Here is a 20,465-nt window from a genome sequence, read left to right on the forward strand (position 1 = left end):
TACTCACTCATTGTGAAATTGCAGAAGCAAGAGTTGTGTACTTCTAATTATATGTTCCTTTAATTATAACAAAGTCTCAGCATATACAAAAAGCATGTGGTCATTAAATCTTTTTTAAAACTTTTCTATTGAAGCACTATGAAATAGACCTTAGAAATCTGTTCATGATTGGATTTCAATCATACAATATTCCAACACTCATCATTTGCAGTCATTTTTTATCTGTCCCTTTCCTTCCGACTCACTTTATTTTGCTTCTGAAACAAACTCTCTATGTCCATCCATTTATATAGGCAAATTTCATGATTTCATTTTTCCTAACAGCTGCATAGTATTCCATTGTGTCGATGTGCCATATTTTATTTATCCATATGTCTGTTCTTGGGCACTCAGGTTGCCTCCAGATTCTGGCTATGGTGAATAGTGAATAGAATTCTGGCAATGAACATAGGAATATAGATGGTGTTTCTGCTGTGTGTTTTTGGACCCCCAGGGTATATTCCCAGAAGTGGTATTGCTGAGTCAAATAGGGGATCAATTTCTTTTTCGTTTTATTTATTTATTTATTTATTTATTTATCTAGTTATTTATTTATTTTTTGAGACACTGATGGTTGCACAGTTCCAAAAGAATTTTCAAAACCAATATAAGCTATTGGTCGAACTTGACCTGGTGTTATTGGGGCAATGTCAGTAGTCTGTAAGCTCCGAATGGGACCAATAGAGGCCTCTCTGCACAATTGGGTCATGTCAGCTCCATAGAAACCATCAGACTGCTATACATCAGCTCAACTTCCTCTTCCTGGAGGCAACACTGCTCCTTGGACACCAAATTAGTTACTTTCTATTTACTGGCTATAACTCCTGGGAGGGAATATAAAGCCTTTTCACCAACCTTCTGTGGGCAGCCTCATCAACTTCTTGTGGTCGAATTTAGTTGCTCCCTCCACTAGAATACCATCTTCAGAAGATGTGATGGTTTCATCTAACTGAACTAAAAATTCAGTCTTTATCCTTCTAGAAGATTCATATTCAACATGTCCTCATTGAGACAACAGGGAATCAGTTTCATCTATAAATATCACAGCTGGTTGCTGACACCTTGCAACAGCAAACAATGCATGAACCATTTTCTCTCCCTCACCCATTTAGAAGTCAGGGAGGAAGCAGAGACACTAAAGAATGTTGTCTCAGACTGACTAACAACGCACTTGCCAATTAGAGTCTTACCAGTTCCAGGAGGACCAGAGTAGAATCCCTTTAGGAGGTCCTCGTAAACCAGTAAGAATATCTGGCCCCATCATAGGCCACACAACTATCTCCTTTATTGTGGCTTTGGCCTATTCTGCCCCTGCAATATCTTCCCAATTTACTCGAGGTCTACGATCCATAATCTTATTCATAATAAGTTCAATCATCTTTGGTTCTAAGTTCCTCAGACGCTCATCAATAGGTTGCACCAGTTCTACAGATCCTGTGCTGAAAGGCTTGCACTGCATTCCCCCATTCTGCTCTCCCCCATCTTGCTTAGGTATTGGAGAAACAAACTTTCCAAATATTCGGGATCCACTAGCCCCAAGATACTTTTTTATTCCACCATATAAAGACTTTGCTGCATGCTGGGGTTGGTGGAACTTTTTATGTTGCTTTACCCATAGTTGCTCTTTTGCAGTTTTAGAAGTAGACAGGTTGCTCTTTTCCCTCTGGCTATTATTTTTGTTTTACAAGAAACTTAGGCACTGGGGTAGAAAGGGCATCAGTGATGCCAGAGCCATACAAAGCTTTTCTTTGCTGCGAATTTTCACAGTCTAAAGGAAAACAAGACTCACTAGTAAGTACATATTTAGTGCTACATCAACTTTTGGAGAGCTGTTATTTTCTTTTTTTATATTTCTCCAAAATATCTAGAACTTTTTGAAAACTAGAACAAAATTTATGGCTGTGGGAAGTAAATTGAGATACTTTCAATTCAAAGATGTCATCTTTGTGGTGCAGTGTTTTCTACTTTATAACAAAAAAATCTGTTCGTTGTATTTTGTACACTCTCTCAATTCTATACCTCACATATTATAACAAAAGGTTAAATTTTGCAACACCTATGTTAAAGTAAGCTTATTTTTCTTCCAGTTATCTGATAATAAACCTATTCACATGCAATGAGAAATTTTGTTTCTATGAGATCTTGTCAAGTTGTAGACTGTGAATAATCAGTCCAAATGGAACCTTAAAAGAACTATTTGCAAATGAATATATATCTGATTTATTTATATTTCATTGAGTTTCTTGTGATGACCCTATCATCCTTTGTACTTATTGTTTGGATAAATTCAAGACTTATCAAAACCTAGAGTGAAAGTGCCAGTATTTACTTCATTCTAGTTTTGGTTATCTTAGTTTTCTCCTAAACAGGGCTAATAAAATATATGTAGAAATAGCAGGTGAAATCTAGCATTACATAAGAGGCCGCCCTAAAAGCCTCTGTCCCACTTGGAGAGCCTGGCAAGCTACCGAGAGTATCCTGCCCGCACGGCAGAGCCTGGCAAGCTACCCATGGTGAACTCAATATGCCAAAAACAGTAACAACGATGTTCTTCATTCCCCTGATCCTGAAAGAGTCCCCAATACCCCATCAGGCTACAGGAATACAGGAAACCTGACAGGAATGAATGGAGATGTTACTGAAGCCTGCTCCACAAATTGATGAACAACGGGATAAAAGTGATAGCTGTTTATTTATTTATTTATTTATTTATTTATTTATTTATTTATTTGATTTTTTGCTTTTTGGGTCACACCCAGTGAAGCACAGGGGTTACTCCTGGCTCATGCATTCAGGAATTACTCCTGGCAGTGCTCAGGAGATCATATGGGATGCTGGGAATCTAGCCAGGGTTGGCCGGGTGCAAAGCAAATGCCCTAGCTGCTGTGCTATCACTCCAGCCTGGGGTGGGCAGGGAAAGGCTCAATTTCTAGTGTTTTGAGGAATGTCCATATTGTTTTCCAAAAAGGCTGGACCAGTTGGCATTCCCAGCAACAGTGAAGGAGAGTCCCTTCTCCCCACATCCATGCCAACGCTGTTTACTTTTATTCTTTTGGATGTATGCCAGTCTCTGTGGTGTGAGATGATATCTCATTGTATTTACATGAATCTCCCTGATGAAGAGCATTTTTTCATGTGCCTTTTGGCCATTCAAATCTCTTCTTTGAGAAAGTTTCTGTTTATTTCATCGCCCCATTTTCTTATGGGATTGGATATATTTTTCTTATAAAGTTCAACCAGGACCTTGTACATTTCTGATACTAACTCCTTATCAGGAAGGTATTGGGTGAATATTCTGTAGGTATCGGGTGAATATTCCATAGGCTGTCTTTGTATCCTGGTCACTGTTTCTTTTGAGATACAGCAGCTTCTTAATTTAAGATAGTCCCATTTGTTTTGGAAGCAAAGATACTCCTCTTTGCTTCCACTTGCTTTATCAGTGGCATTTCATCTTGGAAGATATCTTTAGCTTCAATATCATAAAGGGTTTTGCTAATAATGAGGGTCATAATTATTAGTGAGTGAAAAGGAGTCCTAGATTTAGACTCTAGAAGAAATTAAATTGATATTTTAGATACAAAACCTACATACAGTAACCATAGTTTACCCCTTAATTTGTTCTAATTTTAATAAGAAAGTGCACAAATAAAATTATTGGGAAATAGACAAAATTAATCAGAGCCAAAGCAATATAGTATTAAAGTGTGATTCTATTATCTTATCCAATTTCTATCAATCTTTGGCATGGCTGAGTCTGTCTTGGTTTCTCTTAGTATCTCAACTTCCTTTTTACCCTTCAGATAACTTTGTGATAATTAAAGAATATAGTCTGTAAAGCCTTTATACATAACAATGAAAATCAATTTGAGATTGATCAAAAGCAAGTTTTTAAAAATACTGATCAATAATTGTAGACTTGAAAAAAACAGAATAACTGTGCACCAAGCAGCACTTGAAATTGAATGAGAGGAATAGGAGGTTTGGATTGGTAGAAAAGAGTAAGTATGAGATAGTGTAGAGAAGTATTAATAGATGTGGCTATTGAACAACATGCACAGGGAGATCACTTGTGCAATGAGAAATCTTCCCTTTTTTCCTTTCAAAATTAGAAAGTGTTAAAAAATAAACCAGGCGATCCTTATAAAAGGCAGAATCATACTTTTTTTTTTTGATGTTTAAGGGTTTCTTCAACATCTTTAGAGAGGTTTTTTGTCAAGGCTCTAGAATTAAATCATATTCTAACTTCTTCCATCCCTCTCAGAGAGCCCGGCAAGCTACTGAGAGTATCCCACCCGCATGGGAGAGCCTGGCAATCTACCTTGGCATACTCAATATGCCAAAAACAGTAACAACAAGTTTCACAATGGAGAGAGATGTTACTGGTGCTCGCTTGAGCAGATCAATGAACAATGGGATGACAGTGCTATGTGCTACTCTATCTTTGGTCTGTCACTACTTTTTTTTAAATTTTTTATTAATGAATCACCGTCGGGGTACAGATACAGGTTTACATATATTTGTGCTTGTGTTTCAGTCATATACAGCTTGAGTATCTATCCCTCCACCAGTACCCGTTCTCCACTGATGACCCCATCAACCCTCCCACCCACTCCCACCCCATTCCCTCCCCACCCCGCCTTATTGGCAGAGCATTCCCCTCTGTTCCTTCTCTCCCTTTGGGTATTGTGGTTAGTAATGGAGGTCTTGGATGGCCAATGTGCTCGGTCTATAGTCTGCTCCATGCACGTCTCTCCCATCCCGAGCGGGTCCTCCCACCACATTTTTGCTTGGTATTCCCTGCTCTATCTGAGCTGCCCTTTCCCCCAGCATGTGAGACTGGTCTCCAAGCCATGGAGCAAATCTTGTACTTATTTCTGTTATTCTTGGGTGTTAGGCCTCCATTCTGTTGTTTTATATTCCGCAGATGAGTTCAATTCTTCTATGTCTGTCTCTCTCTTTCTGACTCATTTCACTTAGCATGATACTTTCCATGTTGATCCACTTGTATGCAAAGTTCATGACTTTATCTTTTCTGACAGCTGCATAGTATTCCGTTGTGTAGATGTACCAAAGTTTCTTTAGCCAGTCATCTGTTCTTGGGCATTCAGGTTTTTTCCAGATAAATAGTGCCGCGATGAACATATATGTGCAGATGTCATTTTGGCTATATCTTTTTGCCTCTCCGGAGTATATTCCCAGCAGTGGTATTGCTGGGTCAAATGGGAGCTCAATTTCTAATTTGTTGAGGAGCAACCATATTGTTGTACAGAAGGGTTGAACCAGTCGGCATTCCCACAAGCAGTGTAGGAGGGTCCCTTTCTCCCCACACCCTCTCCAACAGTGGTTGCTTTTGTTCTTTTGGATGTGTGTCGGTCTCTGTGGTGTTAGGTGATATCTCATAGTTGTTTTGATCTGCATCTCCCTGATGATTAGTGATGATGAGCATTTTTTCATGTGCCTTTTGGCCATTCGGATTTCTTCCTTGAGAAAGTTTCTGTTCATTTCTTCGCCCCATTTTCTGATGGGGCTGGGTGTCCACTCTCACCACTTCTGTTCAACATAGTACTGGAAGTACTTGCAATAACAATTAGGCAGGAAAAAGTCATTAAGGGCATCCAGATAGGAAAGGAAAAAAATCAAGCTCTCACTATTCACAGATGACATGATTCTATACCTAGAGAATCCTAAAACCTCCATTAAGAAACTCCTAGAAACAATAGACTTGTACAGTAAAGTTGCAGGATATAAAATCAATACCCAAAAAGTCCATGGCCTTCCTATACGCAAACAGTGAGATAGAGGAAAATGACATTAAAAAAAAATGCCATTCACAATTGTGCCCCAGAAAATCAAGTACCTCAGAATCAGCCTAACTAAAGAGTTTAAGGATCTCTACAAAGAAAACTACAAAACCCTACTCCATGAAGTAAAAGAAGACACGAAGAAATAGAAAAATATTCCCTGCTCATGGATAGGAAGATTTAACATTGTCAAAATGCCAATACTCCCTAAAGTACTATACAGATTCAATGCAATCCCCATAAGGATACCCATGAAATTCTTCAAAGAAATAGACCAAGCAATCCTGAAATTCATATGGAACAATAAACGCCCAAGAATAACTAAAGCAATTCTTGGGAAAAAGACGATGGGATGCATCACCCTCCCCAACCTTAAACTCTACTACAAAGCGGTAACAATTAAAACAGCATGGTACTGGAATAAATACAGAGCCACAGACCAATGGAACAGGGTGGAATATTGCTACACACAGCCCCAATTGTATGAACACCTAATCTTTTATAAGGGAGCAAGGAATGTGAAGTGGAGCAAGGAAAGCCTCTTTAACAAACGGTGCTGGCATAACTGGTCAACCACATGTAAAAGAATGGGTTTAGACCTCGACCTGACATCATGCACAAAAGTCAGATCAAAATGGATTAAAGACCTCAACATCAGACCAGACTCCATAAGGTACATTGAAGACAAGGTCGGAAAAACCCTCCACGATATTGAAGCCAAAGTTATCTTCAAATATGGCACGGAACTAAACAATCAAGTAGAATCAGAAATAAACAAATGGGACTATATTAAACTAAGAAGCTTCTGCACCACAAAAGACACAGTGACCCGAATACAAAGGCAATCTACATAATGGGAAAGGATATTCACCCAATACCTATCTGATAAGTGGTTGATATCAAGGGTATATAAGGCACCGGTCTGTCACTACTTAAGTGGCTGACTCAGCCAATTGTTTTGGGATTATTTCAGCTTCTCAACATGTAATATAAAAATGAGCTTAGTGTCAGCATAGCTTAGAGAGTTGCTCTTAAATTCTAATAATTAAGGCAACAAAATTGGTTCTTAGTAAATGTTACAATTTTATGTTTATCATCATCATCATTGTTATTAGAATTAACAAATATTTATTTCTTGGAAAAATGAATTGTATAAAAATTAGGAGCCAGTGATATTTATTTTTCTCAGAATAACTCTTAGCTGCTGGTGGGAATATGACAAAAAAGGACAGTCAGGTTCTAATCAAACATCTGTTCTGTTGTTGGCAGCTATCCAGTATAGTAAATCACAATTTTCCAAGTTGAACTGCACTGACATGGCTGATGTTGCATTTTACATTATATTTGGAGTATATATGCATATTTTCCTTCTATTCAAAAGTTTTAATATCTATTGATATTAGTTATTTTTTCCATTAATGGAGTTTTGATGTTTCAATCATTCTGAATTTTTCAAAAATTATAAAACATCAAATTTTCAGATTTATATCATTAATGTTGAATATTATAAACTAGAGGCCAATTAACTGTGTGTGGAGAGGGATCAGCATCATCATATTAGTAGAGGGAAAAAGAGTCAATAGAAATATTTTCAAATCATTTAAAAATCAAAATTATTTTTTAAAAAGATGGATTCTGGAAGAATGATGAAACGCAATATAGATAACAAATGGAATTCTCTTGGAGTGGGAAGGTTAAGTTATATTTCAAAGAACTCACACCACTCTAGTGTTAAGCTGTGGCACCATATTTAAAAGATACAAAAGAGTAAGCCTAGGTCATGGATACTGCACAGTGGATCAGAGCAGTGTAAACATTGAAGCAGGAATCCATTTAAAAACCAGGAAGCTTGGGGTTAGAGTGATAGCACAGTGGGTGGGGCATTTACCTTGCACGTGGCTGACAGTGGTTCGATTCCCAGCATTACATATGGTCCCCTAAGCACCACCAGGAATAATTCCTGAGTGCACAGCCAGGAGTAACCCCTGTGCACGCTGGGTGTAACCCAAAGAGCAAAAAAAAAAAAAAACAGGAAGCATTTCTGGGACAATACAATAGGGATTAAGCCATGATTGGGAATTAATGGGCACCTGTCACATAGCAATACAAGTTCCCTGTCCCTTCTTTTAATTTTAGTTTGCTCTGATACAGTAATAAGAATTGTGGCTCTTTACAAAGTCCAATTTTTAAGACTACATGGATTGTAGAAGGAGGTGAAGATATTCTGGGAGTACTTTGAATTATTATTATAATTTTAAACAAAGGAAAATAGATATCAATGAATATAAATGTATTGATAAGTAAAGAGGAAATAAAGAGGCATTATATATATATCCAAACAAAAAGACTCTTGTATATACTCCTGTACTTTTCAATTTTATTTTCCTTAGAATTTCTCACTCACAATATTTTTTAAGGGGCAGTAAAATACTTTAGAACAATGCTAACTATACTCCCATCATTCTAATAATTTCAATATGTAAAGATAGGCTCACTGTGGATAATTCTTCTGGAGAGTTGGAGGAAACAATTATAATCAACCTATGAATTAATATATTCCAGTGAAGACATGACATAAGACATTGTCACACCTAAATTTTCTGAATAGTCCTTTTCTTGTCACGAAATGACACTATGTTTTGTCTTTTGTCTTTTGTAAACCTTCCAGCAAGGGCCACTCCCAGCTATAGTCAATGACCAAACAGGGCTGTCCACTCAATGTTAGGGCCAAGAGTTCATGATACTCAGGACTTGTAGTGCCAGGAAGCATGTAGAGCACCCCTAGCCACATGCTAGGTGGACTGACCAAGGTCAGGTGCAGGAGAGCAAGTGTTCTAATCCATTTTATCTTCCAAGATACTCACGTTTGGATTTCTAAGCTCTTCCAGATATCAGAATCTAATCAACAAATTTTGGAATGGTTTCTCTTATTATAAGTATTATACATTTCACAAAACTGGAGGACAGAACTCTGAGGTATATTTCAAACCTCAAAAATAAGAAGTTTTGGAGAGTAGGAATTAGATGATTTTGTTTGCCCTTTCCTGGTTCTCTAAAAGATGACTTGATTGCATTTGTAATCTTTAGAATATTTACATTTTCTCCTACAGGAGAAAATATATAAGTAGTACCGTAGCCAATTCAAAGTTTTCAGAAAGGAGGGAAAAGAAATGACATTTTCTCAACATAACAGTAGCTTGTACTCAGCCATTTGCCTCTGTATTTTTAGACACAACCACAATCCGTTGCTGTGTGCACTCAGCTATTTCTCTGCTTCAAAGCAAATGTAAAGTTTTTCATCCTCCCAAGTTGAAGCAGTTCTATTTATCATTAAGTGAAATACTGCACTGTGATAATAGTTTTAGTTTAGTCTGTTCTCACCTCTTAACCTCCCAGCTTGAAACATGCCCATTTATCATTAAGACGAACTTTGCACAGAAAATGGTTAAAATTTAAGGCTCAGAATTTTTTGTTGTTGTTCCTGAAGGAAAAAAGCTTCACAACTTAGTGACAGTGATATGGAGCTTCCAAACGAAAAGCTCTTATTTGACAACTTGTCACTAATGATGGAGATCAAAATTGCATCCTGAACTGTCCTGTCCCTGCCCATTGCTAATAGCTGAGTAAGTCAGTGTAAAACCACCCGCTAGAGCCCCTTGATGATGGTGTGAACTACCACAGTTGGTTTTGAACAGAAGAAATATTCTGACTGCCATTAAGCACATGGTTTTAGTCTTATTTCTACCTTATCTGCAGAAGTTGTATATAATGAAGCAATGGAGTTAAATAAAGTAAGAGGTTTTGTATTTGAGAAAGGGGGGCAAGAGTAGAATTTTTGTAGTCACTCAGGGTAAACTAGAGTGTCAAAAATGAAATCAAATTCTTCCTACTGCCACTCTTCCTATATGAGCCCTTTTTGGAGCATATGGAGCAAGATATTTAAAAGTATATCCTAAGTCCTACAGTCATATGAATCTGTACAAAAATAAGTACAGCAAAGCCAAAGCTAGGGGCCAGTGGTTTTTTGCTTGTTTTTATGCAAGTAAAGAATATAAACATTTCTGAAAATATAAAGGAAAGGGAAAAAATTCCCATTCAAAAATGACAGAATTTTTTAAAATTCTGTCATATAATGATTGCACCCCCATCCCTTCACCAGTGCACATGTCCCACCACCAGACACCCCAAAATACCCCCCTCCCACCCAGTCCACACCTAAGTAGCTGATGATCTTCACTTTATTCTCTCTATACTTTGAATACATTCAATATTTCAATAGAGAACTCACTATTATTGTTTGGAATTTCCCCCAACAATCAGGCCTGCTGAAAAGGCATCACTTAATCATTTCTTTTCATTACTGATAATGAAGACTCTATAAACTTGCGCGGCCACAACAGTGGCCGTGCAGTTTTGGATTTCTGATATTTTAGCTCAGTTCACAGTCCCAATGCATTGCTGTAAGAAGCCGCTCTGGGTGCCAAAATGGGTTAGAAGACCTCTGGAATCAAAGTCTTTAGGAGCAGAGGGTCCATTTCACGCTCAGCAGCTCCGGATCTTATCTGAGCCAAGGGCGTGCCAGTAACACCCACTTCCCATGATTGCCTATGAGCCACAAAACTGCAAAAACCGTACCTCTGGGTTAGGAGTCTTAGAAGGTGTCTCTTGCCATGTGGATATTGCTGCTGCCGCCAGAAAATGACAGAATTTTTAACAGGCAAGTATTTTAAATATAAATGCTTAAATTATTGCTTCTCAAACATTGGCACCTATCCGAAATAACAGGAGGCTATTAAAACAGATTGCTCATTCTGAGGAGATCGTAGTCTGACTACACTTTGTAAAAAACATTGACCAAAGGACCTAGTTAATCTACTCTCATATTTCTGACTCAGAAACTGGTTGAAGAAATACAGATGCAAATTAAGATGCTAGGCTCTGGCACCAAATACATAACTATAACAACAGTAAATGATGCTCTATCTCTAAAAGTAACTTTAATAAATGATATGGACTGGAAAGTGACCTTGCTCCTGACTAACAAGGGTTTGATCCCTGGCATCCCATATGGCTCCCCTTAGACCCCCAAGTAGTGATCCCTGTGAGAAAATCAGGAGTAAACCGTGAGCACAGCTGAATATGGCCCAAAGACCAAAGAAGAAAGAAAAAATTACAGGCAAGGGATAGAATAAAATACATGTAGAAAACCAACTGTATAATATAGACTAACCCCAAAACATGATCAAATGAGAAATTTTTCAGAAGTAGAAACTTTGCATGAATTGATCTGAAGAAAATAAAAGAATCAGAGCTAGACATATGGTTAAAATAGCAAAGCACACACATGTATGAAACCCAAGGCTCATTCCCCAGTCTGACATGGCCCCTGAGCACAGCTGGTTATGGTCCTGCTGGACCTACAGCCTTATTGGCCCAAGTATCCATAGGAAAGAGAAAGGGAATGAAACAGGCAAGGGCAAAGGAAAGGAAAGAGAAGGGGAAGGTGAAAGGGAAATGAAAGGGATAGGGGAGGGGAGGGAAGGGAATGGCAGGGAAGAGGAGGTAAGGGAAGGAAAAGGGGGAGGTGGGGCCAAGGGAGCATTATGGGGGAGGGGAAGAGAAGGGAGGGTCCAGAACAAAAGTGACAGAAAGAGAAGTTTTAGATCAAATGGTTTGAGAAAGTGTATAGAGGGTGTGGAGCTTGCTTAGGATACCCCAAACCCAGACTCAGTTCAAACTCCACCAAACTAGATGGTCTCCTGAGCCATTCCAGGAGTGATCCAGGAGTGACTCCTAAATTCAAACCAAGAGTCAGTCTTGAGCACAGCTGGGTGTGGCCCCTAAGCAAAACAAAAATGAACAAAAATTAGCTGTGACTGGGTGAAAAAAAAACTTTTGAAAAGTTGCATCCATATACAACATAAGACCTGGAAATTGATAATGTATGCTACTTTTATTTAAAAGTGGCACAAATGCTGGCCGACTTCGACCATGAGTGTGGAGAGGTTGGATTGCAGCTGAATCTCAACAAGATGATGTTCATGAAAAACGAACTGGTCCCTGAAGCTCCATTTTCTCTCAATGGAACGAACATCTCTGAATGCAGCAGCTATGTGTACCTGGGTCGAGAAATCAACATGAAGAACGACTTGGTGCCAGAACTGCACAGGAGGAAGAGAGCAGCGTGGAATGCCTTCAAGAGCGTCGAAGAGGTGGTTAAGAGAAAGAAGAACCTCTCACTCCGGGCACATCTTTTCAATTCCACCATTCTTCCTGCACTAACGTATGCCTCAGAGACCTGGGCCCTACGCAAACAGGATGAGAACGCTATTAGGGTATCCCAAAGAGGAATCAAAAGAGCTATGCTGGGAATATCACGTCTCACTCAAGTGAGAGAAGGAATCCAGAGTTCTGATCTCCGATGATGGTCAAGAATCAGGGACGCTGTCTAGTTTGCCAAGACATCAAAAATCAGATGGGCCGGTCATGTAATGTGATTCAGAGATGACCGTTGGACCAGAGCTGTTACTGACTGGATTCCACGGATTTCAGAAGACCTCGTGGCCGCCTACCAACTAGATGGTCAGATTTCTTCATCAAATCCCTGAATGAACGATTTGAGGCTCTCCATGTGCCTGGAGCAAGCAGATATCATTGGGCTGCACTAGCATGCGACAGGGACAAATGGAGACATTACTGGCACCCGCTCGAACAAATTGAAGATCAAGGGGATGACAAGTGATACAAGTGATACTTTTATTTAAATGTCTATATACATACTTATAAATACATGCATTTATATAGTCTACAAACTGGAATATGTGTAACTATAAGTAAAATTAAAAATGATTATTTTGTAAACCATCATATATAACATTAGTTATTCATAATACATAATTTTCTCTATGAAATATCAATTATGAAACTTACAAACAAGGAAGACAAAAGTTTTAAGTCATAAACCAATTTTCAATATTTCACAGGAAATCTGTGATCATTATTTTCAGAATGCCTAATGCCATAGAGACTTAAGGAGGAAAATATAATAATCATTTATAAATGCTGGTCTCAGGAATGGATCCAGATAGAATTTTATCAGTTCACCAGAGGAATCAGACCAATATTTAGAGGTGAAATCTTGTTATCACAAAAGATGAAGTGAATAATATATGCCTAAAGGTATGGTTACTTATTTTTCTTTGAGGGAAGTTTAATATCATTCCATTTACCTCAGTTGCATTCCATAGAAACACATCAGTGAAATCTTTTCTAATATAAAGAAAAATAGCATATTATCTTTGAGATCTAACAGATTTTTCTATAAATTTAAATAAATCTTGGTGTCCTATATGCAGTACTATAACATGATTTGGGGGGAATAAGTCAAATCTATATGTACTAAAAATTAACAGCAAGATCAAATTTCTTCTTGGCATCCCCACTCTAGACTATTTGTCTCATATGTTTCAAATATCAAATCTAAGTTAATTTATAGACTGTCATTTAAAATGTAGGGTGTGGACTGCAGAGATTGTATAGGGAGTATGGTGCTTGCCTTGCATGCCACAGTTCATTTTCTGATGTCACATATTGTACCCCAAGCACTGAGCCAGGAGTAGGCCCTGAGAACTGCCAGGCATGGCCCGATAACTAATAAACAGGCAAAGTTATGAATGATTTCAACAGTTCTTGGTCCAAAGTTATGCTAAATTATCACCTGTTCTCATCTTTTTTGATCCTCATGATTTTAGGAACATATGCTCTCTTATTTTGTTTTCTTTTGTTTTGTTTTCTTTTTGGGTCACCTGGTGATGCACAGGGGTTATTCCTGGCTCTGCACTCAGGAATTACTCCTGGCAGTGCTCGGGAATTACTCCAGGGATGCTGGGAATAGAACCCAGGTTGGCTGCGTGCATCGCAAATGCCCTACATGCTGTGCTATCTCTCCAGACCCCTCTGTTATTTTTAATATACATGTGTATTTCATTGCTGTTTTTGGCATATTAAATACAACACGGGTAGCTTGCCAGGCTCTGCCTGTGTGGGCGGGATACTCTCCGTAGTTTGCAGGGCATTCCAAGAGGTATGTGTATACACACACACACAGACACACACACACTATATATACATATATACGTATATATATATTACTCTATGATTTGTTGCCTACTGTCTGAACTCCATCAAATATGGTGTGGTAATTATGGAAAATCGGTAGGAAGTGTCTTATAATGTGCCCAGAAAGTGGCCTGGAGGTGGCGGCAGGTGGGTAGTGGAGGTCGGCTACCGGGACTGGGTCCCTTGGGGCGGGGTGGGGGGTGGGTTCTCACCTGTCCCCTCTGGGGCTCCTTGAGTGAAAACAGCCTGACCTGGAGTCCAGGTTGTATATGTCTCATTTTCCTGACCCTGAAAGAGCTTCCAATCGTTGAGAAAGATGAGTAAGGAGAGACTGCTAAAATCTCAGGGCTGGGAGGAATAGAGACGGTACTGGTGCCCACTCGAGTAAATCAATGAACTATGGGATGATAGTGATAGTGATATGTGTGGTGTGTGTGTGTGTGTGTATATATATGTATATGTAAAAATAAAGCATTGGTTAGGCATATATGCATGCTTAATTAATGCTTTATTTTAATTATTTACCAATCTTAATTGATCCTTAATGCAAGATTCTTTTAAATTGTTTCATTTAATTGGGATGTTAGAGACATATGAAACAGGAATATTAGTTGTATATCTATTATAAATTTGTGACTATACTTTTCTGATAATAAATACATGAGCAAACATTGTAAATCACTTGAGGTCCTTTTTGATTTGAAACAAAGAAGTGAAGCTAGTAACTGATTTAGTGAACAAAATAATGCAGATGGATTGTAAACTTGGTGGACCAAGCACTGAGTAATACAAATAAGAGTGGGTGTATTGGGTTCCAAGTTGAATTAACTTTTTAGGAATACTGTTCCTGTATGACATATATTATTTGCTGGATCTGAAATCAAGGTTTCTTTAATGTTGGTTCCCACTGAGAGCTCTAAGGAAATTTGGTTTCATGTTTCCATCTAGTATCTGGTGGATTTTTGGCAATCTTTTCCATTTCTTGGCTTTCAGAATACATTATCCAGTGTCTGCTTTATCTTCACAGCGAGCAAAAAATTTTAAGCCAATCACCTTTCACTTTATATTTTTTCCCAATCCTATTTACACCTTTGTTATGTAGCTTATTGTAGAAGAAATGCCACTTACATTCATTCAAATGCATACAAGAATATAGTAGGTCAATGCCTATTATGTTTACATAAATCAATTTTTACTCCTTGGTAACAATGAATATCGTGTAGCTGGCCAACTTGCTTGTTGAGAGAAACCGGAATTCTCTAAAGTATAAAGGCAGCACGGGGATGCTAAAACAGTAAGAATGAGAATAAAGTTATGAAAGTGAACCACGGAGACTGAAAAGATAATTCAAGTTGAGGACACAAGCATGAATATATAAGGCCCTAAGTTTCATCTAGGTCATTGTATGACCATCCCCACCTCACTCCCCAGCACTGTTGTAAGTGGTCTCAGGTCCCTAGTACTGCCAGGCTGTGATCTTATTAAAGGGGAAGAAGAAAACTATAAATATGTCAGTTGTTGGTTTGCAATTGCTTGTTACTTGCGGATTGAAGTCTGTCTTAGATTGAGAACAAAAGGCCAATATAATAAATCTCCATGATCAGTGGGGTGTTGCTAGTTTCTCACTCACTTTGTGAACATTTACTTCTATTGTAGAACTTATAAAGGCATATTTTTAATATATGGCCATTGTCTTATTTCTTTGTCAATTAATATAATAGAAATAATATAATTTATTTAGAAAATCATTGTCAAATATAGCATATAAGTATGCAAATGTACATTATATACAGATGGATTCTATTTCCTTGAGTTCCTAATTTTGTTCTATAAAAATTTGTGCTCACAAAATAATAATAATATCTGGAATAAAATTGCCATCCTCTATAGCAAGTGACTGAGGTACTTCAATGAATACACTAAGAGCTAAAAGATTGACATAATATACTAATAAGGAATGTTTTAACATCTCAAATAATTTCTATCAATAAAAACTTGGAAAAAGCTAAAAAATATCTCAGAAAATGCAGATATTGACTTTGGTTTAAATTGACTGCGAGTATTTATAATTAACATTGCATCAAAATAAAAAAACATTCTATTGGTTAGTGTCTATTAAATTTTATAAAGAAACAATGTTATAAAATGTTTATTATTTTCCATATAAAATATTTTTATTATATTATTACACGATTTTTATAGTTTTGAAACAGTGGGGGTGTCTACTAATTTAATATCTACAGTGGACTTTTCAACCATTTGAATAAAATGTTTTAATATCCTTCTGTCAAAAATACAACTAATTTCCATTTAAATTATTTTTTAAGATAGAGCACAACATTAAATCAATTGAAGAAACAGTTGTGACCTCCAGCTGTAGCATATTATTAGATTTTTAACACATCAAATGTTTGAAAAATTGTTTTGAGATGTTAATCACAGTTGGCCTTTGGCAATGAATGGATGCAGCTCTATGGCGCCTCTTCTTAAATTGCTAAGCAGTTCCTAAGACACTCGGAGCACCATTATTAAATTTTTAAAAACTTCAATAATATGTGTATCATATCTCCACTGTTATTCAATTTAACTTTGCAGTTTTATCTGATTATCATTTTTATTCTGCTTAGAGTATATAAGTTGATGAAAGCCACTGGTTATACTGCCCATCAAGTGTAAGGCCAGTGTTAGTTTAGGGGTTAAGGCAACTGTTTGCACATGGCTGATAACTAGCCCTACATAAAATCCCAGAGCAGGGGCAAAGTGATCCCTAAGCACAGAGTCAGGAACCATCCCTGAATACACATGGTTGTGACCTAAAATACAAAAGAAACAAATAAATAACAGTAACAATAAGAAGTGTGACACACTGAAAGGTTATGTTTTCTATAAACAAACATCTTACTTTGAAGATAAAAAAAAATAGACTCTTATTTTATATGGACTTACCTGTTCTCTCTAGCATTTATTCAACTAAAACATCTCATTAATTACATTTTTTAAAATTAAGTGATTAACAATTGTTTTTCTGATGTCCAAGTAGCACTGCACGGAGCATGCTCTGAGTCAGATGAATAGTCAGGGTTTCTAACTCACGCAATCACACATAAAGATTTTATTTCCATGTCTCCACCCAGGAGAGAGGCTGAGACATGAATAGTTAAAAAATAAAATAAAACTACAGGATAAATAGTTTAAAATAAAATAAGCTACAGGAAGAGAGTGAAATTTATTAGGTTTTCCCGAGTCTGTGAACTTCACTATTTTTGTTTGTTAGTTTGTTTGTTTGTGGGTTACACTGGCAATGCTTAGGGGTTACTTCTGGCTCTGCACTCAGGAATTACTCCTGGCGGTGCTCAGGGGACCATATGGGATGCTGGGAATTGAACCAGGGTCGGCTAAGAGCAAGGCAAACACCCTCCCTGCTATCGCTTCAGCCCCTAACTTCACTATTCTTTCTAGAATTTAAAGTTTGTTACTCCATCAAGACTACTTTAAGCTTCATAATGAAAGCATGACTATAGCCAAACACAGTCAAGTTTCCCATCTATTACCTATATATTTGACATGATAATTGTATTATTCTGCTCCCCTCTTCTATTTGTTTCAATGAATATATATGTTAGAGTCTGTTACTGTGATTACAGACTACTATTGTCTTTTCATATATTAAGTTCCTAAAAGTCAAGACTTAAATTTTCTAATGAAATCCATCTTTTATAACTTAACTTAATAACTTAACTTTTATAACTTAATTTTCTTTGGCATAACATTAATGGTTTCTTGACTAGTTCTTTTTTTTGTGGTTTTTGAGGTGAATTTTGTTTTTTTAATTTCAAAGTTATTCACATCTTTTGGTTGCAGGTATGTTCCTCATAATGTTTTCTACTCAATTTCACTTCCATTGTTTCAAACAGTCTGAAAAAATGATACTAACAGTGAATCTTCTTGTTCTCTTGATATAGCAGTAATATTTTCTAAAGTCCTAAAAATGAGTGAAAGACTTAGAAGTAAAAGACGAGAGCTACTAATCTTCATTTTCATGCTGTACAATCCTTCACAAGATGAAGGCAGCACTCACACTTAGTAATTTAGTGTCAGAGCTCATACTGACCACACCTTCATGATTTAGCTAGTAATGCTTTCATTTTATGTAAATTCATGAGGTCTAAGAGAAGATATATCAGGCATATTAATTTCATGACTTCTCACTGTCACTGTCACTGTCACTGTCATCCCGTTGCTCATCGATTTGTTCGAGCGGGCATCAGTAACGTCTCTCCTTGAGAGATTTATGTTACTGTTTTTGGCATATCCAATACACCACGGGTAGCTTGCCAGGCTCTGCTGCGGGCTCTATACTCTCAGTAGCTTGTCGGGCTCTCCGAGAGGGTCGGAGGAATCGAACTCAGGTAGGCCACGTGAAAGGCGAACGCCCAACTGCTATGCTATCGCTATGACTTCTCAATTTACATAATTTATTATCATTTTTTTCTACAGTCTATTACAGAGAAGTTTTAGGCTCTGTTGGAGTGGTAATACAGCAGGTAGGGCTCTTGGACCAACCTGGGTTCAATTCCCCCACAAAATACACAGTCCCATGAGCCCAGCCAGGAGTAAGCCCAGAGCATCACCACTGAATGTTGCCCATAAACAAAAAAAGGGGGAATTTTAGGCTTTTCTTTCAAGTTTTAGTCTCTCAAGAAATTATGGCTGTTAAACATGTCTAATGCAACAAAGATATCTGTGAAAGTCAAGATCTAAATGCTGAAATACTTGGATAAAACTAGGCATGGTATGGAACTCAGATAGAATGAAGATCTCTTTTACTAAATTTAAGGCACTTGGATTAACTCCCCAGCAAAGTAAGAGAATACATACTATTATTATTATTTCTTAACTTTACAAACTTACTTAAAGTTAGAGAGAAATCATACATACAATGTAAAGCTAACCTAATCCATACCTTTATTTGCTGTGCTAAATAGCTTTATATCCTTAAATAGAGTAATTTAAAAGCACTCATGCATTTAATGGATTTACATACGGAAATTTTCATAAATGGTGAAGAATAAGATTTGATTTCTTTTTTAAAGTAGAAACTGTAATGTAAATATATATTGATTTGATTCGTCATTATAACTAACCTGCAGGCCGTAAAAAGCAATGAACAGGTACTAATTAATCACACCTGCGCCAGGTGTGCCTTCTTCATTCATTCATGAATTTGTGAATATCTGTATATATTGATACATTTACTAAATAACATATTTTTAAAAATCATGTAGTCCTCACTATGTGCCTCGAAATATTATGGGATTGAATCAGTGAACAAATTAGATAAGAACAACGTTTTCATAGATCCTATATTATGTTAGGGGACTCAACCTACTTGACAATTTAATATTCACAGGAACCACTAAACTATCACCCACAATTTACAGCTGAAAAAACTTATATTCCACAGTTTGGTAACTTGGAGTCAGAATAGTTGCTGCTAAGCCCTGGGTCATGCATAAGTTTCTCTTGCTTCAAAAATCAATAATCCCTTTACAAAAAAAACCAAAGAGACTAAGGGAGCTTCTTAACAGTTCAATGGAAACAAGTACTGGAAGAGTATTGGAGAAAAATAAAGCCTAGCAAATTATTGATGAGAGTGCAAATAGGTGCCCTTTTAACAGAAAACAATATGGATATTTCTCAAAAATTGTTTAAAAGAGAACTATCATATGTCCAACAATTTCACTTCCAGATATTTATCCAAAGAATATGAGAACACTAAATTTAAAAGATAATATGTGACTCTTTTTTCATTGAAGCACAGTAGCCAAGACATGGAAATAGCCATAGAGGGACGCAGATAATTTTTTTAAAAACATGACTTATGTGAACATAGTGGAATTATATTCAGCTATTACAAAGATAGCATCTTCCATTTGTAACAACAATGTATATGTAACTTGAGATGCTTATGCTAAGCAAAGTCAAAGGGAGAAAGATAAATAGCAGATAACTTCATTCATACATAGGATATAAAGCAAGCAAGCAAACAAAACATAATATCGACAAAGATGTCTTACACTCTAACAAAAGAGTAATTACCAAAGAAAATGGAGAAAAGAGTGACAGAAATGGATAGCAGAAGTCATTTTGACCGTGGTGGATGACACTATAACTTTAATGGTGGCTGTGATAAATTGTACCTCTATTCTTGAAATACATATAGTATTTTGTAAACCATCGTCGTGGTCGTCATCGTCATCATCGTCATCATCGCCATCGTCATTATCGTTGTCATCATTGTCGTGGTCCTCCCCACACCAGTGTATATTTCCCACACTAATGTCTCTAGTATCCCTCCAGCCACCTGCCTTTTGACCTATTCCACTGTAAGGCGGGCACTTTTTTTCTTTCTCTCTCTAACTTTGAGCATTATGGTTTGCTATACAGATACTGAGAAACAATCTTGTTTGGTCATTTGACCATTTTCAACATGAATCTCCCATCTAG

At 37.2% G+C, this 20,465-nt stretch overlaps 1 pseudogene; it reads right to left on the reverse strand.

Annotated features, from left to right (window-relative positions):
* Nucleotides 1-583: 583 nt before the first annotated feature.
* Nucleotides 584-20,241, reverse strand: LOC101545954 (fidgetin-like protein 1; annotated as a pseudogene).
* Nucleotides 20,242-20,465: the final 224 nt, after the last annotated feature.

This window comes from Sorex araneus, chromosome X, assembly GCF_027595985.1.
Source record: "Sorex araneus isolate mSorAra2 chromosome X, mSorAra2.pri, whole genome shotgun sequence".
Taxonomy (NCBI): domain Eukaryota; kingdom Metazoa; phylum Chordata; class Mammalia; order Eulipotyphla; family Soricidae; genus Sorex; species Sorex araneus.